Genomic DNA, 27,432 nt, shown 5'->3' with positions numbered 1-27,432 from the left:
ACTTGGAAATTGTGTGTAATAAATTCTGTCAATCAAGTTTGATGACAGATAAATAGCAGAGCAGAGACCATGTAAGTCATTTGTTCACTGCCTCATAGAAGTGACAGCTTAACAAATGGCACACCCACTGTATTGTCCCCCACCCCCCACCCCATTTCCTCCGTGGTTTGGCTACAGTTAGGAGTGAATTTCCACAGCTTCCCCAGTCAATCTCCTCCTGGATGGTGTCCGATCCATCCAGACAAGAATGAGGGGAAAGGTCTGTGTCTGCTTTTCCTCCCCGGGATTTGCCTTTCCAGACAGAGAGCTTAACCTGACAGACAACACGCTCGGAAAACAAGCTTTACAAATGGTGATCTTTAAGTTTCAAGTTAATGTCACGTGCTCAAGTACAGTCAAATGCCTTTCGTTCAAGCTCTAAACCCAATAATGCAGTAATCAATGTAGTAATAAAAACAACAAAGGTAGAACAAAAACACAAAAGATATTGAAATAAGAACACGAGAAGTTAAGTAAGCTATATACATGGTCGCTGTAAGCTATATAAACGGTTGCTGTAAATGGTCTTGTGGCTTCGCTGAAGTTAATGAGTGAATGGTTTGACTTCAATGGGCTTATGCTAAGGGAGAATCAGAGTCTCCTCAGACCCAAACACAATGTCAGATTTCAAAACAAGGGAGCAGGAATGGAGCCTATAAACAGCTGAGACTAATTCACTTAAGACAGATTCAATTTCATGTCACAAGACTGTCCATAAAATTAAAGACTGTCCTTAAAATGTTTACCCAACAGCAGCTGAGCATATAAGCAGATCACTTCAATGTACAGTATGGAAAAATCAACCCCTTACTCACCAAGATTGTAATCGCCCGCAGTCAATAGTTGAACGCCCTACTCTTAATTACAGTCACATCCACTGACCATGCAGAGTCAGCTGTGGTTTTATCTGGGGACAGTTTAAAAGCCCCATCATCATAGCTCAGATTCTGAAAAAAACTCATCACTGAGGGACATCAGAAAGTTGTGGCCCTGAAATCCCACTTTATGCACTGGCAGACACATCGATGTCTCATATCCTTAACCAAGTGCCTTACACAGTCAGATCAATCTTGGCTGGAGAATGGCGCAATGCACTACCTCTGTTGGCACAATCTATTCTCTGGCTGCAGTGGGGAGCCTGGGGACATGGGGGGAAAAGGAGACATTTTTAGAATACATTCTCTAGGTGACAATACAACTTTGAATCCTCCAACAAATATCATCCAGTTGTTCTTGGATTTCAGCAGAAATGTGGTTCCTACAACACACACTATAATGAAGCAATAGCAGGAGTAAAGAAAACAGGTATGTCATGGACCATCATGGCCTCAGCATTATAGCTGAGTAGAATTGATGAGGTAAGATGTAGGAAGGACAGAGTGTGTGTGTGAGAGAGAGACCCAGAAGTATCATGCAACAGCCTTACTGACAGAGTAGCACCTGGGACAACCCACTGGGCACAAACTGGTTGAATCAATGTAATTTGTCATCGTAGTGTGATGTGGAATCTATGTAGAAAATACATTGGATTTGAAAAAAGTAATCAACTGTTGTTTTGAAGAGGAAATGTGTCGTCATCGTCATCCTGGTAAACAAATTTCAACACTTATATAAAATATGTTGAATTTGTACCTTTAAAAAACAGATCTTCAACATTATATATATATATTTTTTTTTAAGCTTTAGGTTGGGCACCTAATACTGGAGAATTGGTCTATCTACTACTGCTAACCTTTGGTCTCCGATCCAGGGTTTTAACCAAGCCCTGCCATGCTTAGCTATTATAGCTGTCACTGACCATTACCAATGTGCTATCGTGAGAATGATTTTGTAAGTGGAGATCTCTCAACACTAAATACATTCCCTGTTGCTTTCTAAGTAATTCCATATAGTTGGTTTAACATAGCAAATCAAATGTGAACATACTTTATCACCGATGTATAATCAATAATGCTATTTAGGCCTTTATAGGATTTGTAAAGTCATCAACAGCCAGTGTTTAAATTCAAACCTGTAATCAACTAAAAATAGACAATAAAATAAGCCTATGGTTTCAAGCTCTGGTTGATTTAAATTGTAATTATCTTTAGTGATATTGAATTGTGTAGGACTAAATCAAATCAAACTTAATTTGAAGTACATTTAAAGATAGTCTAAGTCAAATCAAACTTAGATTTTTGGTTGAGAAGTGAATCCAACATATCAATTAATAATTTGTAGACAAACTGGAATCCAAGCCAAACTAAGTCAGTGGCACAGATGGAACAATCCAAGCAGAAGATAAATCTCTCTCAAATGTTGATATTTGATAGCGTTGACAAACAAAACCAATACAATATGACTTTTGTACAATAAATAGCCTAAGACTATTTTAGAAAGGTATGTACAGTTGAAGTCAAAAGTTTCACATACAGAGGTTGGAGTCATTAAAACTCGTTTTTCAACCACTCCACAAATGTCTTGTTAACAAACAATAGTTTTGGCAAGTCGGTTAGAACATCTACTTTGTGCATGACGCAAGTAATTTTTCCAACAATTGTTTACAGACAGATTATTTCACTTATCACAATTCCAGTGGGTCAGAGGTCTACATACACTAAGTTGACTGAGCCTTTAAACAGCTTGGAAAAATCCAGAAAGTTATGTCATGGCTTTAGAAGCTTCTGAGTCAATTGGAGGTGTACCTGTGGATGCATTTCAAGGCCTACCTTCAAGCTCAGTGCCTCTTTGCTTGACATCATGGGAAAATCAAAAGAAAATCAGCCATGACCTCAGGAAAAAAATTGTAGACTTCCACAAGTCTGGTTCATCCTTGGGAGCAATTTCCAAACGCCTGAAGGTACCAAGGAAGAAGCCACTGCTCAAAAACCGCGGATATATTGAAGCAACATCTCAAGACATCAGTCAGGAAGTTAAAGCTTGGTCGCAAATGGCTCTTCCAAATGGACAACGACTCCAAGCATACTTCCAAAGTTGTGGCAAAATGGCTTAAGGACAACAAAGTCAAGGTATTGGAGTGGCCATCACAATGCCCTGACCTAACACTTGTGGGCAGAACTGAAAAAGCACATGTGAGCAAGGAGGCCTACAACCCTGACTCAGTTACACCAGCTCTGTCATGGACCAAAATTCACCCAACTTATTGTAGGAAGCTTGTGGAACGCTACCCAAAAGTTAAACAATTGAAAAGGTAATGCTACCAAATACTAATTGAGTGTATGTAAACTTCTGACGCACTGGGAATGTGATGAAAGAAATAAAAGCTGAAATAAATCATTTGCTCTACTATTATTCTGACATTTCACATTCTTAAAATAAAGTGGTGATCCTAACTGTCCTAAGACTGGGAATTTTTACTAGGATTAAATGTCAGGAATTGTGAAATACTGAGTTTAAATGTATTTGGCTAAGGTGTATGTAAACTTCCGACTTCAAATGTAACATTTAACCTTAAAATGAGTAACACATCCATGGCCACATTAAGGTTACTGTAACTATACATTTTTTCTTGTGTAATCATATAAAGCACGGTCATTGTGAAGATCTCCAAGACCTGCAATGCTGTAATAACCTGTGCAGAATCTTGAACGGCATTGATCACTTGCACCATGTACTTTTAATGTAATCTTAACCGCAATCCAGGTCATTTGGTACTGCTATTATATGAAACAGCATCTTTTGTATAAATCAACAAAATATCTGACATTGTATTCCCATTTGAACTTTGTTGTGCTTTAAGATGGTTGAAAGCATAGTGACATTACACATTGAAAATTCAACTAACTTTTGGCTGTCTTTTTGAGTGGGTAAAAATAGGTTGTAATCTCATTGATCAACATCTACTAAATATGACCCAATTATCCATGTTGAAATGACGTGGTGTGCCCAGTGGGAAGGGACTGCAGTCGGGTGAAGTGCTGTTTATAGAAACACTGTCATCTGATAGGCTGGAGGAAAGGGAATAGGCCAACTGTCTCTGCACTTCAAAAGGCTTGTCAGGCACAGCGATTAGATAGGCTGATATATTCAAATCCATTTTTTTTTTGTCGTTTGTGGACAGCAATGATACCAGGTTCCAACATAGGCTACTAGTTAAAGGCAACAGCTTGACATGGAAGAATGATTGTAAATGACTGTCTGGTCGACATATCTGAAGCTAAGTAAGATTGCTATGTTCAGTCTTGTAATTCCCTATGGTTGTCGAATGCATTTATTGAAATAATACTAGGGTAGGGATCAGGTGTTTGATTACCAAACCTAAGTCTGTATTGCCTAAGACTTACGCAACAAATAACAGATCACTGGAAAGGTGTCATATTTCAAGATAGGTCTGCAATGGGAATACCGTAATGTAAATAGTTTACAGGTGATCTCTGGACATTAAAAATCTGTCCCAAACAACTAGTACCTGTCTGATGGTCACTCTGCTCTGCGACAGACCTGTAAAGTGATGTTGTTTGGTGAACTGAAGCAGATGGAAATGATATGCTTCAACACAAAAGCTATCGTCAAACAGAAAACAATAGGCTATAGCTGGAACAATTCCTGGAGAGATCGTTTCATTCATTAATGAATAGTAACATTGCCAGCCTACAATAACAAGCCGCACTGCAACTTGTCACGGTTCATGAAGGAAGAGTGTCACTTACCCCTGCCATTACAAATGCTAATGTTATAAGAAGCTGCAGAATCCTGATAGACCCGCGTAGCCGTGTGTACGTTCGCTGCCGTGTATCACCTGTTTCCGCATTGAGAAGGCTGACGTTTTAACCTTGGTTGAAAAGGAGCTTTCCATTCACTGCTAAATGGTTCTGAAACTGACAGCTCCTCTGATCCACCTTTGCTCCTGACGAGGAGCAACACTCACACGCGCACTTTCTCCTAATGCGAGCGTGCTAGAGCTTTTCTCTCCCAGAGCGCATGCTATTTATGCTTCCTTGAAGGAGAGATTACAATACATTTCAAACGGATTTGAAATCTGTATAATCTATCAGACGGACCAAATAGCACCCAAGGCTGTAATACCGTATTTAAAAAAAAAAATAGCATAGTAGGTAAACTATTATAGGAAACAATGTGGACATTAGGCTGCTATCTCTTTACCCAACTTGGCTCCAACTGTTTGCTACAATAAGCTTCCCAATAGTTTATATAAAGTAATAAAAAAAGGCTATTTGCAAATTACTCTCCAACATCTGGGTCATGGTTGAAATCCAGAGGGATTGTTCCAATATTATTATCCCGAAATGGTTGGATTTAACATGAACTCTTATTTTCCCTAAATGGGCATTTGCTCCCAAAAGCACACCAAAACGTAGGCTGCTAGATCTCTAAAAAAACTATTTTCCCTTACGAAAAATGTATCAGCCGCTACAAAAATGTCAATGAATTACAATCCACATAATTCACATTTCCTATTACTGCAGGACTATTTTCCTGTTCTGGGAGACTGGCCCAAATGAAGATACTACATCTGTTAAAGAAGGCCAAAAGAATGTGTTGGGGATCATGTGTATAATCCCTATACCAAGGCATGCAGGGGGGTGGTCAGCCCTACATCCTGTAGGACGCCGTGTATGAATGCGTGGCGTCCTATGTAGGGCTAGCTGCTGGACGACAGCACATACACACAACTCTGTCTCTCTAAGTTACAATTTATTTAGAAATGTATTACGTTTGTCAAGCTAAATGTAGACCTTGGTTGAGTTTAGACACAGAAATAGAAAAGGTAGGATAAACAGCAGTAATCATAGAGGGCAGGAGGCATGTTTAAGATTCCACACGCTTCAGGAATGTGGTCCTATGCAGCAGGCACATCAGAAAAATAAACACAAAACTATTGGCACAAGTCCACACAAAACAGTAAATACATCAGAACGGCTCAACTGACATAGAAACAGAAACAAATACAACAGAGCATGATTTACCTGCAACATGTTGCCATGGCTGCTACCTGGGATGAGTCATCCACTCTGTCAACATACTAGTAATAATCCCATGCTAATATTTACAGCTAATGCTCAGCGAATAAACCCTCTATAGCAGTCCAGACATTGCAGAGCCCAAGTGTAATGTAAGCATCCCTCAAGCAATTCCCTGTCATTCGTTCAAAGCTATGATGACGCTGCATTACGTTTTGGACATGCTATGAGAGAGGATTGTGAGCTGAGGGGGCTGGGCGGAAACAACCTCACTCATTTATTAAATCTCTCTCTGTGACCCCTGTTCTACTGTCTCATCACTACACACTTACCACACGCTTATTGTTGTTCCTCTGAGTTCGGCTGAAGGAAAATAGCAGTGAATCATGATACACTATACAGTGCCTTGCGAAAGTATTCGGCCCCCTTGAACTTTGCGACCTTTTGCCACATTTCAGGCTTCAAACATAAAGATATAAAACTGTATTTTTTTGTGAAGAATCAACAACAAGTGGGACACAATCATGAAGTGGAACGACATTTATTGGATATTTCAAACTTTTTTAACAAATCAAAAACTGAAAAATTGGGCGTGCAAAATTATTCAGCCCCTTTACTTTCAGTGCAGCAAACTCTCTCCAGAAGTTCAGTGAGGATCTCTGAATGATCCAATGTTGACCTAAATGACTAATGATGATAAATACAATCCACCTGTGTGTAATCAAGTCTCCGTATAAATGCACCTGCACTGTGATAGTCTCAGAGGTCCGTTAAAAGCGCAGAGAGCATCATGAAGAACAAGGAACACACCAGGCAGGGCCGAGATACTGTTGTGAAGAAGTTTAAAGACGGATTTGGATACAAAAAGATTTCCCAAGCTTTAAACATCCCAAGGAGCACTGTGCAAGCGATAATATTGAAATGGAAGGAGTATCAGACCACTGCAAATCTACCAAGACCTGGTCGTCCCTCTAAACTTTCAGCTCATACAAGGAGAAGACTGATCAGAGATGCAGCCAAGAGGCCCATGATCACTCTGGATGAACTGCAGAGATCTACAGCTGAGGTGGGAGACTCTGTCCATAGGACAACAATCAGTCGTATATTGCACAAATCTGGCCTTTATGGAAGAGTGGCAAGAAGAAAGCCATTTCTTCAAGATATCCATAAAAAGTGTTGTTTAAAGTTTGCCACAAGCCACCTGGGAGACACACCAAACATGTGGAAGAAGGTGCTCTGGTCAGATGAAACCAAAATGGAACTTTTTGGCAACAATGCAAAACGTTATGTTTGGCGTAAAAGCAACACAGCTGAACACACCATCCCCACTGTCAAACATGGTGGTGGCAGCATCATGGTTTGGGCCTGCTTTTCTTCAGCAGGGACAGGGAAGATGGTTAAAATTGATGGGAAGATGGATGGAGCCAAATACAGGACCATTCTGGAAGAAAACCTGATGGAGTCTGCAAAAGACCTGAGACTGGGACGGAGATTTGTCTTCCAACAAGACAATGATCCAAAACATAAAGCAAAATCTACAATGGAATGGTTCAAAAATAAACATATCCAGGTGTTAGAATGGCCAAGTCAAAGTCCAGACCTGAATCCAATCGAGAATCTGTGGAAAGAACTGAAAACTGCTGTTCACAAATGCTCTCCATCCAACCTCACTGAGCTCGAGCTGTTTTGCAAGGAGGAATGGGAAAAAATTTCAGTCTCTCGATGTGCAAAACTGATAGAGACATACCCCAAGCGACTTACAGCTGTAATCGCAGCAAAAGGTGGCGCTACAAAGTATTAACTTAAGGGGGCTGAATAATTTTGCACGCCCAATTTTTCAGTTTTTGATTTGTTAAAAAAGTTTGAAATATCCAATAAATGTCGTTCTACTTCATGATTGTGTCCCACTTGTTGTTGATTCTTCACAAAAAATAAGGTTTTATATCTTTATGTTTGAAGCCTGAAATGTGGCAAAAGGTCGCAAAGTTCAAGGGGGCCGAATACTTTCGCAAGGCACTGTATATACAAAAGTATGTGGACACCCTTTCAAATGAGTGGATTTGGTTATTTCAGCCACACCCGTTACTGACAGGTGTGTAAATTCAAGCACACAGCCATGCAATCTCCATAGACAAACATTGGCAGTAGAATGGCCTTACTGAACAGCTCAGTGACCTTCAACGTGGCACCGTCATAGGATGCCACATTTCCAACAAGTCCATTTTTCACATTTCTGCCCTGCTACAGCTGCCCCGGTCAACTCTAAGTGCTGTTATTGTGAAGTGGAAACGTCTATTAGCATCAACGGCTCAGTTGCGAAGTGGTAGGCCACACAAGCTCACAGAGCGGGACCGCCGAGTGCTGAAGCACGTAGGGGGGTAAAAATTGCCTGTACTCGGTTGCAACACTCATTACCAATTTACAAACTGCCTCATGATGCAATGTCAGCATAAGAACTGTTCGTCTGGAGCTTCATGAAATTGGTTTCCATGGCCAAGCAGCCAAGTCTAAGATCACCATGAACAAAACCAAGAGTTGGCTGGAGTGGTGTAAAGCTCGCTGCCATTGGACTCTGGAACAGTGGAAACGATTTCTCTGGAGTAATGAAGCACGCTTCACCATCTGGCAGTCCGACGGACGAATCTGGGTTTGGCGGATGCCAGGAGAATGCTACCTACCCGAATGCATAGTGCCAACTGTGAAGTTTGATGGAGGAGCAATAATGGTCTGGGGCTGTTTTTCATGATTTGGGCAAGACCCCTTAGTTCCAGTGAAGGGAAATCTTTAAATCAAATCAAATCAAATTTATTTATATAGCCCTTCGTACATCAGCTGATATCTCAAAGTGCTGTACAGAAACCCAGCCTAAAACCCCAAACAGCAAGCAATGCAGGTGTAGAAGCACGGTGGCTAGGAAAAACTCCCTAGAAAGGCCAAAACCTAGGAAGAAACCTAGAGAGGAACCAGGCTATGTGGGGTGGCCAGTCCTCTTCTGGCTGTGCCGGGTGGAGATTATAACAGAACATGGCCAAGATGTTCAAATGTTCATAAATGACCAGCATGGTCGAATAATACTAAGGCAGAACAGTTGAAACTGGAGCAGCAGCACGGTCAGGTGGACTGGGGACAGCAAGGAGTCATCATGTCAGGTAGTCCTGGGGCATGGTCCTAGGGCTCAGGTCCTCCGAGAGAGAGAAAGAAAGAGAGAAGGAGAGAATTAGAGAACGCACACTTAGATTCACACAGGACACCGAATAGGACAGGAGAAGTACTCCAGATATAACAAACTGACCCCAGCCCCCCGACACATAAACTACTGCAGCATAAATACTGGAGTCTGAGACAGGAGGGGTCAGGAGACACTGTGGCCCTATCCGAGGACACCCCCGGACAGGGCCAAACAGGAAGGATATAACCCCACCCACTTTGCCAAAGCACAGCCCCCACACCACTAGAGGGATAACTTCAACCACCAACTTACCATCCTGAGACAAGGCTGAGTATAGCCCACAAAGATCTCCGCCATGGCACAACCCAAGGGGGGGCGCTAACCCAGACAGGATGACCACATCAGTGAATCAACCCACTCAGGTGACGCACCCCTTCCAGGGACGGCATGAGAGAACCCCAGTAAGCCAGTGACTCAGCCCCTGTAATAGGGTTAGAGGCAAAGAATCCCAGTGGAAATTCTTACCCTACATTATACAATGACTTTGTAGTCAATTCTGTGATTCCAACTTTGTGGCAACAGTTTGGGGAAGGCCCTTTCCTGTTTCAGCATGACAATGCCCCCGAACACAAAGCGAGGTCCATACAGACCTGGTTTGTCGAGATTGGTGTGGAAAAACTTGACTGGCATGCAAAGAGCCCTGACCTCAACACCATCGAACACCTTTGGGATGAATTGGAACGCCGACTGCGAGCCAGGCCTAATTGCCCAACATCAGTGCCAAACCTCACTAATGCTCTTGTGGCTGAATGGAAGCCAGTCCCCGCAGCAATATTCCAACATCTAGTGGAAAGCCTTCCTAGAAGAGTGGAGGCTGTTATAGCAGCAAAGGGGGGACCAAGTCCATATTAATGCCCATGATTTTGGAATGAGATTTTTGGCGAACAGATGTCCACATACTTTTGGTCATGTGGTGTATGAAAAAGTGCAAGGCCACTCATAACTCATGGTTTTCCAAACACACCTTATCATATAAAACCTACTAAGTCCTGTCCAAAGCCTCCCTCCTTTCTCTCTATCCTTCCATCTGTGCAAGAACTGGTGTGTAGTTTGCTGTGGCCTGTCAAAAGTTTAGTGCTTGGAGAGGGAAACCACCCACGTATAGGTCTCCCTGAACAAACCACCTACACATCAGCCCTGTTTGAACAGTGGTAATGTATATGGTGGGTTCTGCTGCACACCGAGGTGATTCTCATCCAGCCCACAAGCCCAGCAGCTTGGCACGATGCCTAGAAATCCCATTGTAGGGAGCCCATTCCAGCCTTTAAATGTGGACTATTTTTCATCCTCTCTCCTAAAACAGATTTTCTAAATGCTGTATGTATCCAACAACTGTACATGAACCCACAATACCTTCTAATCTTACCACTGTTTCTTCATAAGGATTCTTGATGAACCAGTCAAATACCTTGGATGGCAAAAGCTTTATATTCTTCTCCAGAAGATGGCAGCATTTCTCACTTCCATATGTAGTCTGTGTTTTCCTCCTATAAGAGACATCCTCTATCTGAGACAAGGCTGATGAGGTAAATCCTTTCCAAGAACTATGCTCTTCTGAAAGAATGTTCATTGATAAAAGAGAACCAGGCAAACTACAATGTTTAACTTTGTAGATTTCGCTAGATATTTGCTGCATTGTTGGAGCTAGAAACACAAGCATCTCGCTGCACCTGCGATAACGTGCAGAACTGTGGATTCACCAATAAATGTTGATTTGTGTCGTTCTGCAGTGTATCATCGTAGGAAAGTCACAGTCACCGTAATAAACTAAAGCTCATTCAAAAGCTATGCCAAAAGGGATGAGTGTCTCAATAGGAGGGTCAAACTAAAGGATGACATAGAGCAGGCTTTGAAAGATGCTTCGATGCCTGTTTTTTTTTTAAAATCATGTACATTATGCCTGGAAGTATTGTCTCCTCACTGGTCTATCCTAAAGGGTTGAAACCTGACGGTTGCATTAAACTGTTAAACAGTCATTGTATGGGGCTTAGTGACGAGACAGAAAGTGTCAGTCTTCAAAGGTGGCAGTCTCCACATGATCTTATTTGGAAATTTGATTTCTGTTCCTTCCATTAAATATCACTGGGTTAAAGATGTGGTAGTTGATGCAAACAGTCAGCTGAGACCCTGGAGAAAAATACAGACTAAATACATTTAGTATCTTTCCATGAACTGATATGATAAATAATCTAGGCTAAGAGCAAAATCTACATCATGAACCACCTATGCAGACTGAGAACCTCGTTTAACTCATGCTGTACATCTGAGTACTGCATATCTATAAACAAGCTACACATAGATTTGAATGTTTGGTGTGACTGTAGTCAGTACATCACGGTTTTGTACACTGAAAAACCGTCAACCTAAAGATGAACTCCATGAATCGCTCAGTAACAAAACAGTGTGTGATCTATCTTCAGTAACTCACTAGGCAGAGGTTCCCACTCTCTAAGGCTGACAGCACTCTTTGGCTTTGTTGTCTGCAAATTGTACAGTTGACTCTACAGAACAACAAAACAATTTTTTGGTGTAAAACATACTTATATAACAAGCAGACTAATACATAGACCGTTTAAAAGAGGTACATATTATTTTATATATCATCTAGATTATATATTTTTGACTATTGTTATTGCATCTCACAAACAACAAATTGTGTGACGTCTACAAAAGAAAGAACATAACCTTGGGAAAATTTGCCTCCAAATCATTAGCCGTGGATTATGTATTTTTCAAACGAAACTATGAAGCGATGCTCTCCCGCTCTAAAGTGGAGCATTGTTACAACAGAATGTAAGACCCTGCAGTCAGTATAGCCTACACTTAACTTAGCCAGGGATCACATATTCAAGCAAGTGAACGCCACACAGAGTAAGGTATCAGAGAGGGTACATTTGGATCAAGTTGACTGCTTCAACAGGGGGTGGTTGTTTTCTCTTCAGCTTGGCAGCAGCTAGAGCATCAGATCTCTGACTGGCTTCCTTGGAGACTCATACAAAGTCATAGATAAACACTGGTGAAAAAGACAGACGTCAGTCCCAGACCAAACATGATAACACTGTAGCTGCAACATACCCCAGCTGTTGCTCATGGTGACATACAGAGAACGTTCTACATTAGATTGAAGTCAATATCAACTGATGAAGCAGAACAATACATTTCCATACAATAAAAATACAGTCAAATGTTATGCATCTACCTATCATGATAAAGCCCTAGAAAAAGAGGCCCAAAATCAAGCTAACTTTTTCAAGTGGCTCAGAGTAAGAAGGGTCTGTCAATATGTTGACTCTGGGTTTGATTTAATTGAAATCCTTCTGAGTTTTAGGAGCTTTTCCCCACAGTTTGAAGACATCCTCATCACCTGAATCTGAACAAAATATAAAATCTATTTCACAATTCACAAAGTAATAATGTGTAGTTTACAAAGTTACCGGAATAATAAATTATAAACTTTTGAAATGTGTTGGTTCTGTGACTTTTCCTGATGTTAGTCATTTTATGATGACCTCGGTCGAAAGCAAAATTCACAGTAGCAAATCCTCCCACAGTGGGACGAGAGATGGCAGGGCAGTTTCCCACTATTGTCCACGCCTGCATTTAATAAGGTTATATTTGTACATAAATTAAATCAGGTGTGAGCACGACGCTTTTACCAAGGCTCAATCTAACAAACATTAGTTTGGCATCTACTGGGGATTTAGATGCCAGAGAATAAATTCTACATAGACTAGTTCTGTTAAAGCTTTTAGAGAGAGAGCAAGATCGAAAATGAATGAGACTGAATATCAAGTACCATTTCCGAATATGGTTTCGAACAGCAATTCGATGAGCTATCGAATGGATGAAAGAAAATTGTTGAGTGAGTAAGCTATGTAATCAGATTGTTTGGTTTTCAAAATGATAATGAATTCACCTTGCTCCTGTGGTCGAACAGGACAGCCAGGTAAAGGTGTAGCCCTTCATCACTTCATAAACTGCAGTGTCAAGTCTGTCATGACAATTTCGACATACAGGCTCAGTTCGAGACATAGAGCCTAAAACAAATATTATACAATTTATAGGTAACCTCAAATAAAGGAAACACTTGAGTAAATGAGGGATACAAAGTATATTGAAAGCAGTCGCTTCCACACCAACTTGGTCTTGAAGTATTTCGTATTATTCTGTAAGTAAATCCGAGACGCTCCATCTAGTATAATTTTAAGTTTCGTATGGCATGTATTAAGTTGGATGTCCATCCCCTGGTATGATATTACAATTTGGATATGTTACGAATTGCAATTTGTACAATATATGTTACGGATTCAAATTTGATGTTGCTAATGTTATTTAATTGGCTAATGTTAGCTAGGTTAGGTCGTTAGGGGAACTAGGTTAAAGGTGAAGGGTTAGCTAACATGTTTAGACTACTGAACTAAAATATAAACGCAATATGCAACAATTTCAAAGATTTTATGGAGTTATAGTTCATATAAGGAATTCAATCAATTGAAATCAATTAATTAGGCCCTCATCTGTGGATGTCACATGACTGGGCAGAGGCGCCGCAATGGGTGGGCCTTTTTATTGAACATTATTGTGTGTGGGGGGGGCAGATCAGCTTTAATATTATAGGTTCTATCAATTTCATTGTTAGCATAAATTATAATACCTTATTATTATTATTTTCATTTTCTCTATACTTCTCTATTATCTTGGCAAAGGAGAAATGATCACTAACAGGAATGTAAACAAATTTGTGCACAAAATTTGAGAAAATAGCTTTTTGTGTCTATGGAAAATTTCTGGGATTCATTTTAGCTTATGAAACATGGGACCAACCCTTCACGTTGCATTTTATATTTTTGTTCAGTTTATTTGCAAAGTAGCTAAAAAGTTGTTGCTAATGAACTAAATCCTAAAGTTGTCTGTGGTGAGATTTGAACATGATAACCTCTGGGTTGCTAGACATTTGCGTTATATGCCCACCCATCCACTGCAACCACCCTCCTTTTGTTTGTGCCTTAAAACCTGTTGAGTGTAGGGTGCAGTATTTAGATTTTTGGATGAAAAATGTACCCAAGTTTAAACTGCCTACCCGAACTGCCTATTTCTCAGGCCCAGAATCTAGAATATGCATATAATTGTCAGATTTGAATAGAAAACACTCTAAAGTTTCCAAAACTGTCAAAATATTGTCTGTGAGTATAACAGAACTGATATTGCAGGTGAAAACCTGAGGAAAATTCAACCAGGAAGTGGCCTCTATTTTGAAAGCTCCATGTTCCATTGAATGCCTTCTCTCCATTTAAAGGGATATCAACCACATTCCTTTTCCTACGGCTTCCCCATGTTGTGAACAGTCTTTCGACATAGTTTCAGGCTTTTATTTTGAAAAATGAGCGAGAAAGATCACGTAAGATCATCGTTAGTGTATAGCTGGGTGTCCCCAGAATTTTGCTTGCGCAACAGTTTGGAGCAGCCATTGTGTCTCTCTCTCCTATTGACGAAGCTAAAGTCCCGTTTGATATATTGTCGATTATATATTGAAAAAACAACCTCAGGATTGATTATAAAAAACGTTTAACATGTTTCTGTGGACATTACGGATACTATTTGGAATTTTTGTCTGCGATGTCGTGACCGCTCACGCCTGTGGATTTCTGAACATAACGCGGCCAAACAAATGGAGGTATTTTGAATGTAAAAATATTTTTTATGGAACAAAAGGAACATTTATTGTGTAACTGGGAGTCTCGTGAGTGCAAACATCCAAAGATCATCAAAGGTAAGCGATTGAATTTATTGCTTTTCTGACTTTCGTGACCAATCTACTTGGCGGCTAGCTGTTTGTAATATTTTGTCTACTGAGAGAGATGTTCTTACATAAACGCTTGGATAGCTTTCGCCGAAAAGCTGTATTGAAATCTGACACGCCAGATGGATTAACAACAAGCTAAGCTGTGTTTTGCTATATTGCACTTGTGATTTCATGAAAATGTAATATTTTTTGTAATTTAATTTGAATTTGGCGCTCTGCAATCCAGCTGATGTTGACGTAAATGATCCCGCTAACGGGATGGGTGCTAATCTTCTGTCTTACGTAGCATACCAAAAGTAACAATCGTGCTAATTTGTGTCCTGGATTTACATTTACTATGTTACTACTTATCTGAGACCAGGCTGTCCACACAGGTGTGGTGCCTGAGTGAATTAAACGATTAACATCCCATCATTCTTAGGTCATGTATACAAATGCCTAGTTGCCCATTATTTTGGCTACCATGGCTAGAAGAAGAGATGAGTGAATTTGAAAGAGGGGTCTCAAAGGCGCACAGGGAGTTTAAAGTGTCAATCACCAAATCTCAACCCAATTGAACATTTATGGGAGATTCTAAAGCTGTGCCTGAGACAGCGTTTAACAACACCAAATTATGGAATTTCTCATGGAAGAATGGCGTCACATCCCGCTAATAGAGTTCCAGACAGAATCTATGCGACGGCGCATTGAAGCTGTTTTGGCACCTTGTGGTTGCCCAGCGCCCTATTAAGAAGCTTTGTTGGTGTTTCCTTTATTTTGGCAGTTACCCGTACTTTAACACATTATTCAAATAGCAGCCATGTTATTTTCTTGCCTTGACATTTGAAATGAGAATTTCCACAAATCTAGCAGTGGTTTAGTAAAGTTTTTTTAAAGTAAGCTGGACTGCATGGAGAAAGATTTGAACTTAAATGGGAATCATTATACTTCATTTTAAGCTAGCTATTATCAACATAGCCGTCGCGGGAAGTAGTTTGGGGTGGTATTGTACGTTGTTTTTCTTCATAGTGATGGAAAGTCTACAGGTACAAACTTGTAGGGTAGGCCGTCATTGTAAATAAGAATTTGTTCTTAACTGACTTGCCTAGTTGAATAAAATAAAAATACAAATTAAACCTAGATGACCAGCCTATATACAATACAGTAATGGACATTTACATTAAGTTGTTTGTAAGGATGAGTAAATTAATACTGCACAAAGTGGTTTTCCCTATTTTTATTTATTTACCTTTAACTAGGCAAGTCCGTTAAGAACAAATTCTTATTTTCAATGATGGCCTAGGAACAGTGGGTTAACTGGCTTGTTTAGGTGCAGAACGACAGATTTTTACCTTGTCAGCTCGGGGATTTGATCTTGAAACTTTTCGGTTACTGGCCCAATGTTCTAACTACTAGGCTACCTGCCGCCCCAGGTAGGTAGCCTAGTAGTTATTTTTTTATAAAGAAAAACCATCAATTTGCTGTGGCTGTTTAGTCTTTACCCATAACTTTTTTCTGGATCCATCACAGAGAAAAGGACAGGGCAACAGCTCATATAATTCCAACTACTCAATCCTGCAAGATACTGTTCTTAATTATGCAACCACTTCTTTTGCCGAAGTGGAGATGCTGATATTTTTTGTGTTGCCTTCCTCTACAGACATGTATTGCCCGCTAATACTAGTAAAGGCCAAGTGCACTACTTTTCTGAAAACATTTATAAAACATTTTATTCAGATTTTACAGGGGGTGCTACAGCACCCATACTACCCACGGCTATGAATATCAACCAAAGTGGCTATAGGGCTGAGTGCTTTTTGCCTTGGGTGTATTTATTATGTAAACCATTTACTGTTTAAAAACCAAATGAAACGGAGCGGGACCTACCTAAATTTGTCCAATAGAAACTCTCGTTTGCGCTTGGAGTATGTTTCTGTTGCAAAACGCTTTGCAATGGACTCGGCATAATGATCACGCTCCCAAAACGACTTGCTCCTGACAAATGCTATGACACTCCCACAGATGTTAGTGTCTTCTCTGCAATGATTGTGGATCGGAGTACCTCCCAATGATTTCTGGAATGCAAACATTTTGACCTGATTGGTCTCAGAAACCAATGGGTTGGGCCAGAGCTAGAACACGCATGGGTAAATTGGCTTTTGGAAATTGTCATTGCCTTTTGATACGTCAATTGATTAGATGATCCAATTGCTGATGACTTTGTTTTGTACTACACCCCTCATTTTGACATCACCACAAACAGCTTAAACAATGGCAGTCCCAGACAAACTGAAGTCTTCCGCATACTTGAGTCGTCAGGCAGATTTCTTTAGTCAGCAGCCCTACATTTCACTTATCACCGTAGCAAGCTGGGTTTGCCATGTTAAATACACAATTATTCATGGTAAAGGTATGTAAAAATGGCACTTCAGCAAAGACCTAGGTTGTGCTCAATTACTGAAATACCTTTGCAGCTGAGTAACCTTGCCCATCATGAGCACAATCTAAGGAAACTGACAGACATGGTTTATTTTGTTTGTTCTCTCACCAGGAGCACGGCCTTTGTGTACTGTGGCCTGTATGAAGCGCTAGTCTTTGGAGGCCAACTTCTCATGAAGGAAAGGCCTCAACTTCATCCACGTGGGCCACTGGTTTCTGTGGTCACTCAGCCTGGCCATCTTCAGGTGAGTTAAAGCACAGAACACCCACATTTGCCTCTGACTTTTGAATGAATTGAAGATGCACAACAGGGGTCGGCAACATGCTGCTGGTGGCCCAAAACCATTCCACAGTAAAAAATGTAACTGTAAAGCCTGTCAAATCGCCAGGAATTCAGCTAAAAATGTGTTTCACTTAGGAAATATGTTTCTAAGTGTTCCCATATAAAGAGGTTTGTCTCAATGTAGGATTTAAAACTAAAAAAAATTATACCATTTATTTTTGGGCTTAGTTGGGTTCAATTTGCAGTGGTCTGTTTGCATACAGTAATCATCTCTGGGGCCTTCATTTTATAATTTTTTAAAGAGAAAGTTAGGTTTATGCTCTAGCATAGGTGGTACATGTCAGCAGTCTGTAATTCTCCATTCAGAGTAATGTGACCGGTACACTGATGTCAGAGGTTAAGCCTGATTGCGGAGGGCTGCCTATTCTCATGAGCTATCCCCTCTGTGTGTTAAACTCATAACTTTCTGGCTAATGGGATGGTGACCAATGTGGGTCAGAGTTCCCAAAACAAAACCTTCCAAAATGTGATGTCTCATCACTGTCTCAAAACGATCTACGCTTGTGTGCAAGGCTGTGATGCAATGATGCGGTAACTTGGATTATATTATTTTGCCACTTGCCCTCTGGTCCAATGCTTAACTCTTTCTCAATTGCAGTATTGTTGGAGCAATTCGAACAGTTGGAACATGCTGTATGTCCTCTCCACCAGTGGTTTCAAACAGTCTATATGTGACTAGAGCTTCTACAGTGGACCAGTGAGCAAGTTCTGGGCTTATGCCTTTGTCCTGAGCAATGCCCCGGAACTGGGTAAGAACTGGGGTTGGAACTAGCAGGCATCTGTATGATCTTGACATTTTGTCCACTTGTACCATATCTAATTAATGTATGGCAAACCATATAACTGGTCTCTTTTGCATGAACCATGCTTTGATATTGTTGCAGGAATTTAATTCCTCTGTTTTAATACCCAATTAAAATTAAACACTGTCAATTAATAAGAATTTGTATGACCCTTATTTTATAGAAATAGACAGAGCCCGGTCTTAAATTCAAATAGCAGCCTTTATTCACGAGAGTACTCCACAGGTGATACAGTGTTCATCGTGTTCCGTAAGCAGCGGTTGCTTTTCCTGCACTGGTACCAACACGTCACTGTGCTGCTCTACTCCTGGTACTCCTACAAGGACCAGGTGGCTGGAGGCGGCTGGTTCATGACCATGAACTACTCTGTTCACGCACTCATGTATAGCTACTACGCAGTGCGGGCTACCGGGTGCCACGCCCCTTTGCCGTGGTCATCACCACCTTCCAGATCACCCTGGTCAGCCATGGGGCTGACGGTCAGTTAGCTGGTCTTCCGCTGGATGCATAACGGGGACTGCCACTCCCACCTGAACAACATTGTGTGGAGTTCCCTCGTGTACCTCAGCTACCTGGTCCTCTTCTCCTCCTTCTACCAGACTTACCTGAAAGACAAAGGTGGCAAACACTGGCAAGAGCTCCAAGACTGACTAAGCTGCATTGCCCTGACAGGGCCATTTTAAGCTTTTTGCAACGATGGCAATGTCTGTCCATTCTCTATACACCTTATGCCATTAGTTTACCAGCAGTGAACTGTTTGCTTTCTTTTTCTGAACCTGTCACAGCCACACTACATGGTCTGAAGTGTTTACAGAAATGTTTATGAAGATTGTGCCTCATCACATCCTACAGTCCATGGCGTATTACAAGTTTTTTGCTCTTTGTATCAGAAGTTCCAATCTATGCATTCCAACAGGCATATACAGTGGGGCAAAAAAGTATTTAGTCAGCCATCAATTGTGCAAGTTCACCAACTTAAAAAGATGAGGCCTGTAATTTTCATCATAGGTACACTTAAACTATGACAGACAAAATGAGAAAAAAAAATTATCCAGAAAATCACATTGTAGGATTTCTAATGAATTTATTTGCAAATTATGGTTGAAAATAAGTATTTGGTCACCTACAAACAAGCAAGATTTCTGGCTCTCACAGACCTGTAACTTCTTCTTTAAGAGGCTCCTCTGTCCTCCACTCGTTACCTGTATTAATGGCACCTGTTTGAACTTGTTATCAGTATAAAAGACACCTGTCCACAATCTCAAACAGTCACACTCCAAACTCCACTATGGCCAAGACCAAAGAGCTGTCAAAGGACACCAGAAACAAAATTGTAGACCTTCACCAGGCTGGGAAGACTGAATCTGCAATAGGTAAGCAGCTTGGTTTGAAGAAATCAACTGTGGGAGCAATTATTAGGAAATGGAAGACATACAAGACCACTGATAATCTCCCTCGATCTGGGGCACCACGCAATATATATGTTTTTATTAATTTGATCATATGATTGTAGCTGGAATAGTGCCAGAAAAGTGAAACTGGTCTCACTCCACAATTGTTTTTTTTTGTTTTTTTGCACCAGAGATGATGCAGGTTAAATATATATATATATATATATTATGGTACTCAGGATCTGAGAACATGTTTCACTTTGTCACTTTCTGGTGAGAATGCTGTGTATTGAATGGAATTCCTAACTACAGTCTGTTCTGTTGTGAATGTCAGGTATTGTCTCCCTCTACCTCCATAAAAGACAAATGTGGTGCTTTAAGTAGCCGGACACTGACTTGGTATCTATCGTGACATGGCTAACTTTATTTGTCTTGCTCTTAATTTAGTTCTGTATGTAATTTAATTTTACAAATTCAAGGGGTTGTGCATAAATGTTTACAGGTTAGTCCCTTTAAAAGCCTAACTGAAGATGTAAAAAAAAAAAAAAAAAAGTCAAATGTGCAGAAATGTATTCGGTTAAGATGTGCCAAATGATGCTGAGCCACCCTGTGTCAAGATGATGGTCCAGTTTCTCATCTGTAGGTCTTGCCAATGTTGCGCAAATGGACTCCAGCCTATGAATTCTACTGTGGTCCTGATCTGAAGTGTCATGACATGTACTAAATCTTGTAATGGATTATAAAGCTCTTATTTTGGAATCTCTTTATTTTACTATTTGTTATAACCCTGGTAAACAAGCAAGTAGTTGCCAATGGCAGTAGGAGCAGTCCGTGGAAGACTTACCATTAGGTAGAAGAGGCAACTTCCTCACATCAAAGGGCCTCCTGAGCTGGGCATAAGTTGAGGCCACATTAACTTTTTCTGGGGGCTGTGTCAATCAAGCCATACTATTGACTAATCAATTTGAGACACATTTTTATATTAATCACCCACGGACTGGTTCATATTTAAGACCATTCCACCCAGACTAGAGTTGCTGTACGGCCCATGCATTGTTTCATGTGATATGATTGCAAATGCTACTTTAATTAACTGTAAAGCTGCAGCAAAAACGCTGTGAGGCGCTTTAAGAAGAGCAGGGTTGTGAAAAGAGAATTTTTAATTTCCTGAGAACGCAAGTCCGGTGCCACTGATAATACTGCCATCGTTGAGGCAGAGGACCTGACTACGAGCCCAGAGACAGGCCCATCTAGCACTCCAACCTCTAGCATTAGCCTAGCCAGCACTTCAAACCGTAACATTACGGCCTCTGCTGCTTTCGGTGGCACATCAGTACTAACTCTGGACGGCTCTGACTCTGAATAATTTTGCACGCCCAATTTTTCAGTTTTTGATTTGTTAAAAAAGTTTGAAATATCCAATAAATGTCGTTCCACTTCATGATTGTGTCCCACTTGTTGTTGATTCTTCACAAAAAAATACAGTTTTATATCTTTATGTTTGAAGCCTGAAATGTGGCAAAAGGTCGCAAAGTTCAAGAGGGCCGAATACTTTCGCAAGGCACTGTATATCTCACAGGTCACCCCCAAAGCCAATTCCTCATTTGGTCACCTTTCCTTCCAGTTCTCTGCTGCCACTGACTGGAACGAACTGCAAAAATCACTGAAGCTGGAGATTCCCATCTCCCTCACTAGCTTTAAGAACCATCTGTCAGAGCAGCTCACAGATCACTGCACCTGTTCATAGCACCTCTGTATACAGCCCATCTATCTACCTCATTCCCATACTGTATTTATTTATTTTGCTCCTTTTGCACCACAGTATCTCTACTTGCACATCCATCTTTTGCACATCTACCATTCCAGTGTTTAATTGCCATATTGTAATTACTTCACCACCATGGCCTATTTATTGCCATAACTCTCTTATTTGACCTTATTTGCACTCACTATATATAGACTTTGTTTTCTTTTTTTCTACTGTATTATTGTTTTGTTCATTCCATGTGTAACTCTGTGTTGTTGTATGTGTCGAACTGCTATGCTTTATCTTGGCCAGGTCGCAGTTGCAAATGAGAACTTGTTCTCAACTAGCTTACCTGGTTAAATAAAGGTGAAATAAATCAAATAAAATAACGTTACCCGCTAGCAGCAGCGCAGTGGTCGCTGATGTCGTGCGAGAGCTCGGAGAGGAAGATGCAAATTCGGATGCAGAGCCTGATTCAGACTTTGCTCTTCCAGAGTCACAAAGATATCAGCACGTTACCTAATATAGAATGTGTGTTTTAAAGTGATGGTGTAGCATTGTCGTAGGAAGCGCTGTCTGACAGGTGTGATCTTGTCAATGGGCCAGATCAGATATTTTATTCCCTAAAAGTGGGGACCCAGTCCCTCCAATTGTGACAAATAAGAACAAGTTATGAACCTATCACACGGACATGGCTTGTGTATTCAAGAAGCGCTGATATCACTTTTGGAGAAAAACTTATTTGAGCAGTGCCAGTTTTCGTTACTGGAATCATTTCGAAAGCACATGAGCGTTGTACTGAGCATTTACAAAACATGGACAGTTGGCGCCACCTTGCGGTAAAATTGAAAACAGGCACAACCATTGATGCAATCAACTGGATTGGCGGCGAGGTGGATCGCATCCTGACGAAGTGCTGGTTTGGTTGCTCCGGTTGTTGCCTACTTCAAAATGTACTAGAGGGTGGGGTTTAATTCCTTATTTCATCTCCTGGAGTTATTTTCACCTATCGGCTCTTGTTTACGTGTGTGTAGATAGATGGATAACTCGGTTCAGTCAAGGTAGAGGGAGAGATGGAGGACTTCCAGCTAGATGGGGAGGTGCTCACATGCATTTCCATCCATCATGACCTAGGTCCATTATCCAGTGAAATGATGTATCAACTCATAACTGGGCTGGACAGTAAGTACACAGTTTTCAATGTATTTATTTTTCTCTCTCTCAAACGGTTGACACGGAGGGACAGCAATCCTCACTAATGATGGTGTGGCAGGTAGCCTAGTGGTTAGTGTTGAGCCAGTAACCGAAAGGTTGCTAGATCGAATACCCGAGCTGACAAGGTCAAAATCTGTCGTTCTGCCCAAGACAAGGCACTGTTCCTAGGCCGTCATTGTAAATACGAATTTGTTCTTAACTGACTTGTCTAGTTAAAATTTTAAAAAGTATCTACGTTACAAATCCCACCAAGTGCGTTAACCTTATTGGCGCAATGCATAGGGTGTTTGCCTTTCACGCCAGTGACCCAGATTTTCGTACCCGTCCCTCCATTATTATTATTTTAGGACAAAACGTCTACTAAAATCATGGAAAAACAAGGACTTCATTATTGGCTAGTAAGGATAATTTTGGTATATTTGGAAACGTTTTGATAAACAAGCAGGTACGAGTATAGACCTACGATAAATGTTTTGTCAGACTTGTAGTGGTGAAGAACTGTTTACAGAAATGTAATTTCTTAATTACATGTTTCTTTATGCGTGTTCAGGTGAGGCGTCGCAACATTCAATGGGCGAACTCTGTCGGTTCACGCTGGGTTCATAGCGAAAAGAAGTGTCCCAGCGGTCAAGGAAAATTACACTGCTGACGAAAGTAGACTCACCACCTGCGTAGTGCTGGGCAATATGGCCTAAACATCTTATCACTATTCTAAAATCTTTAGATCTAAACACCAATTGTTTCTTATAACAGTAAAATCAGTCAGTCACCATGAGACTGCGTGGCTTTAATTTAATACGCTTATGGGCGATTCACAACATACTGTATATCTAAATTGTAATGTTTTCTAATCTTTGTTGTACAACTAAATGGTAAAATACGCTGCATTTCAAACAGTCAGCAATAATCTAATGAAATCAGGCCTTGTGAAATTATTCCTAGGCTAAATATAAGTCTTCCACAACCATAAGGCCAACTAATGATATTATTTTATCAAAATAGTTAAATCTGCTTTTGTGCAATCATTGATCTGGTTATCAAGTCGGTCTATGAAATTGCCCTTTGTTACAGATTTTTATTCAGAACCATGCATAATGCACATTCACTAATAAATGACTCCTTGTAGGAGGCACTATAGAAAATGAACACAGGTTTCGTAAACAATCTCTCAAACACAAGCCCACATGCTAGTGAGTATTTCAAGTTTAGCCAACTTGGATCTATTTGTTAGCGAACAAGGCAGAACAGTTTCATTGTTATGAACACCCTTCTGTCCGTCTCCAACAGTTTGAACAGCGTGCTAGCCTGTCCACTTTGTTCAGATGTTCAAATCAAGTGGCCTACCTTATTTCTCAGAATGAGAACTAGTTGCCAATTCCCTATATCATTGTGTTTTATGCTTATTGCACATTTGTAAAACACAGACTAGACAACTAGTAGAACAGTCTTTGGCTAAAATGCTACTAGCGGTACATGGTAGTACCCCAACGCTGCACGCAAACAAACTGAACATTCTTTCACTAGCACACCATTTTTTAAAATTGTTTTTACCTACGGTGCATTCGTAAAGTATTCAGACCCCCTGACCTTTTCCACATTGGAACCACCAAGACTCTACTGAAAGCTGTCCACCCGGCCAAACTGAGCAATCAGAGGAGAAGGGCATTGGTCAGGGAGGTGACCAAGAACCCTATGGTCAATCTGACAGAGATCCTCTGTGGAGATGGTTGTCCTTCTGGAAGGTTATCCCATCTCTGCAGCATACCACCAATCAGGCCTGATTGGTAGAGTGGCCAGACAGAAGTCACTCCTCAGTAAAAGGCACGAGAGCCCGTTTGGAGTTTTCCAAAAGGCACCTAAATACTCTCAGACCATGAGAAACCAGATTCTCTGGTCTGATGAAACCAAGATTGAACTCTGGTGGAAACCTGGCACCATCCCTACGGTGACACTCGTCAGGATCGAGGGAATGATGAACGACGCAAAGTACAGAGACATCCTTGATGAAAACTTGCTCCAGAGTGCTCAAGACCTCAGACTTGGGCAAAGGTTCACCTTCCAACAGGACAAGCACACAGCTAAGACAACCCAGGAGTGGCTTTGGGCCAAGTCTCTGAATGTCCTTGAGTGGTCCAGCCAGAGCCCGGACTTGAAACTGATCGAACAAGCTTTTTTTTAGCATATACAGTATAGGCCTATTTATTTCTAGTCTGACAACTCATAATAAATTCTTCCACTGCTTGTTCGTTCACTTCATACATTGAGAGCAATAGTAATGGCATCTTTTTGTAGGCACTATCTCCGCCATGGTTCGTTGGACAAAGCCTATGGGAAAATTGAGTTTTTGGATAGACGCCAAACATAAGGTCTGTGGTAAACACAGGATATCTTATGTTTTGTTCTATGAGAATCTTCATCAGCTAACATCACTTTGTGAATTTTGAAGCATTTATGTAATTTATATAGGCACAAAGTACATAATTCATAAATATCATGTTAACTATGAAGAACAAAACGTAAGATCTGAGCCTGTGTTATCAGACCTTATTTTCAGCGTTTATCCCAAAACTCTTCTTTCTCCATTAACTTTCCCCATAGGGATGGCTGAACAAACCACAGGTAACTAATTTCCAGGTTTAAGGACTACAAGCTCATGAGCTCTATTGGCATCTTTATTTGTAGTCAACTTTGTTGAGGTCACAGAGACGGATAAACCGTTCAGTTTAGCAGAGATCTTCTGTGTAGAATGTGATGCGTGAGGGAAAAAAAAGATCAGCTTTAATATTGCAAATAGAATCTACAATCTATAAAATGTAATTGTTTGAATAATTTCTAATCCCCTTTATTTAAAAAATAAATTCTCTATACTTTCTTCCCCCCACTACCATCCCTACCCTAATTGGAGTAAACTAATGGATAAGCTTCAATGAGAGCTTCAAGTTCCTTGTTGTCCACATCACAAACGAACGATCATGGTTCAAACACACAAAGACAGTCGTGAAGTGGGCACGACAATGCCTATTCCTCCTCAGGAGACTGAAAAGATTTGGCATGGGTCCTCAGATCCTCAAAAAGTTCTACAGCTGCACCATCGAGAGCAACCTGACTGGTTGCATCACCACCTGGTGCTCGGCCTCTGACCGCAAGGCACTACAGGGAGTAGGGCGTACGGTCCAGTACATCACTGGGGCCAAGCTTCCTGCCATCCAGGACCTCTATACCAGGCGCTGTTAGAGGAAGGCCATAAAAATTGCCAAAGACTCCAGCCACCCTAATCATATACTGTTCCTCTGCTAGCGCACAGCAAGCTGTACCAGAGTACCAAATCTAGGTCCAAAAGGCTTAACAGCTTTGACCCCCAAGCCATAAGACTCCTGAACAGCTACTCAAATGGCTACCCAGACTATTTGCATTGTTGAAAATAACTTTTGCCCATCTCATGACATTCTCCAAAGTCTAACAAACGCACTTCGCTGTTCTATGAGTGGTCTGAGGCAGGCGTTAGATTACGAACATTTAACATTAATAACAATGGTTTTGGGCAAAAACACAGATATTTAACTATGCTCCTATGAAGGTTAGCGAGGAACTTAGCCTTAAGATGCTTTTTGGGAAACTGGGCCCTGATCAAAAGGACCAACGAACAAACAGGCTGAGGGGTGGCAAACTTAACAACTTGTGGGCAGTGGGTTCAGAACAATGACAAAAAAAAAATACCAAAAGGGCACTTTGGAGACTGGAAGGGAAAAGGGAAATGTGCTCTGCATAGCTGGACCCCATCTGTGCACATGCCCGAAGAGCTTTTTGAAAAGGCCGCTTGAAATTTCAACCGGTTTTGGTGGGATGGAGTTTTGGCTTACCTGGTGGCATCACCAGGTGGTAAATTAATGAATAGACCAATAAGAGTTCCAAACCTCTGCCATTAACAGTTCATTTTCCCCTCCACTCAGACCACTCCCAGCAAAATTGTCCTTTGCCAAGAAGCAATTTTGTTGTTGACCATTTTAATTGAAATCAATTGCATGAAGGTACTTAATGGTTACCCAGAAATTATGAGATACAAACAGCTGCATTGGACCTTTCATTTTGAGCCTAGACCAAATACTGTAGATTGAATGCTATGTTAAACAACGGCAGTAATGGTTGCTTTGGTTGTCAACTGCCTTGAGGCCATTTTAGTCCAGACTGTTGAAAAACAAGGATCTCTAAAGTTGTCCCAGGTGAGGCAGGCAGCATGTGAGGGAGGGCCAACTGCGCAGGTGTTTTACCTAGTTGCTCTGGAACTCATCCTTTCTCCAAGACACAACCAATGTTTTAAAAGGGCAACTGAAAGCAATAACCAACTTCTCTGGTTGAAAATGGCCTGTGGCATCAATATTAGTCAAACATTTATTCTAGTGCCAAAATTTACCAAAGTGTAAGAATAATTTTGGTTCTAAAGAAAGTATATTCCAAAACTGAGTTCTGCGAGATGTGTAACTGAGGTTGTCACGACTTACATGAGCGTTGGGTTACAATCATTC

The 27,432-nt window shown here is 40.9% G+C and overlaps 1 protein-coding gene and 1 pseudogene across 1 annotated transcript in view; one reads left to right on the top strand and one right to left on the bottom strand.

Moving 5' to 3' along the window:
• Positions 1–4,921, bottom strand: part of LOC139410600 (uncharacterized) — a 46,155-nt gene extending 41,234 nt beyond the window's left edge. Inside the window, exon 1 of the mRNA XM_071155910.1 lies at positions 4,689–4,921. The gene's annotated coding sequence lies outside the window, so the exon portion shown is untranslated. The remainder of the gene's footprint in view (positions 1–4,688) is intronic.
• An 8,039-nt stretch (positions 4,922–12,960) lies between these two features.
• LOC139416920 (very long chain fatty acid elongase 6-like) lies at positions 12,961–19,210 on the top strand (annotated as a pseudogene).
• The last annotated feature ends 8,222 nt before the right edge of the window (positions 19,211–27,432 follow it).

This window comes from Oncorhynchus clarkii, chromosome 1, assembly GCF_045791955.1.
Source record: "Oncorhynchus clarkii lewisi isolate Uvic-CL-2024 chromosome 1, UVic_Ocla_1.0, whole genome shotgun sequence".
Lineage (NCBI taxonomy): Eukaryota > Metazoa > Chordata > Actinopteri > Salmoniformes > Salmonidae > Oncorhynchus > Oncorhynchus clarkii.
The sequence above is the reverse complement of the archived record's forward strand: the minus strand, read 5'-3'. Positions and strand labels throughout refer to the sequence as shown.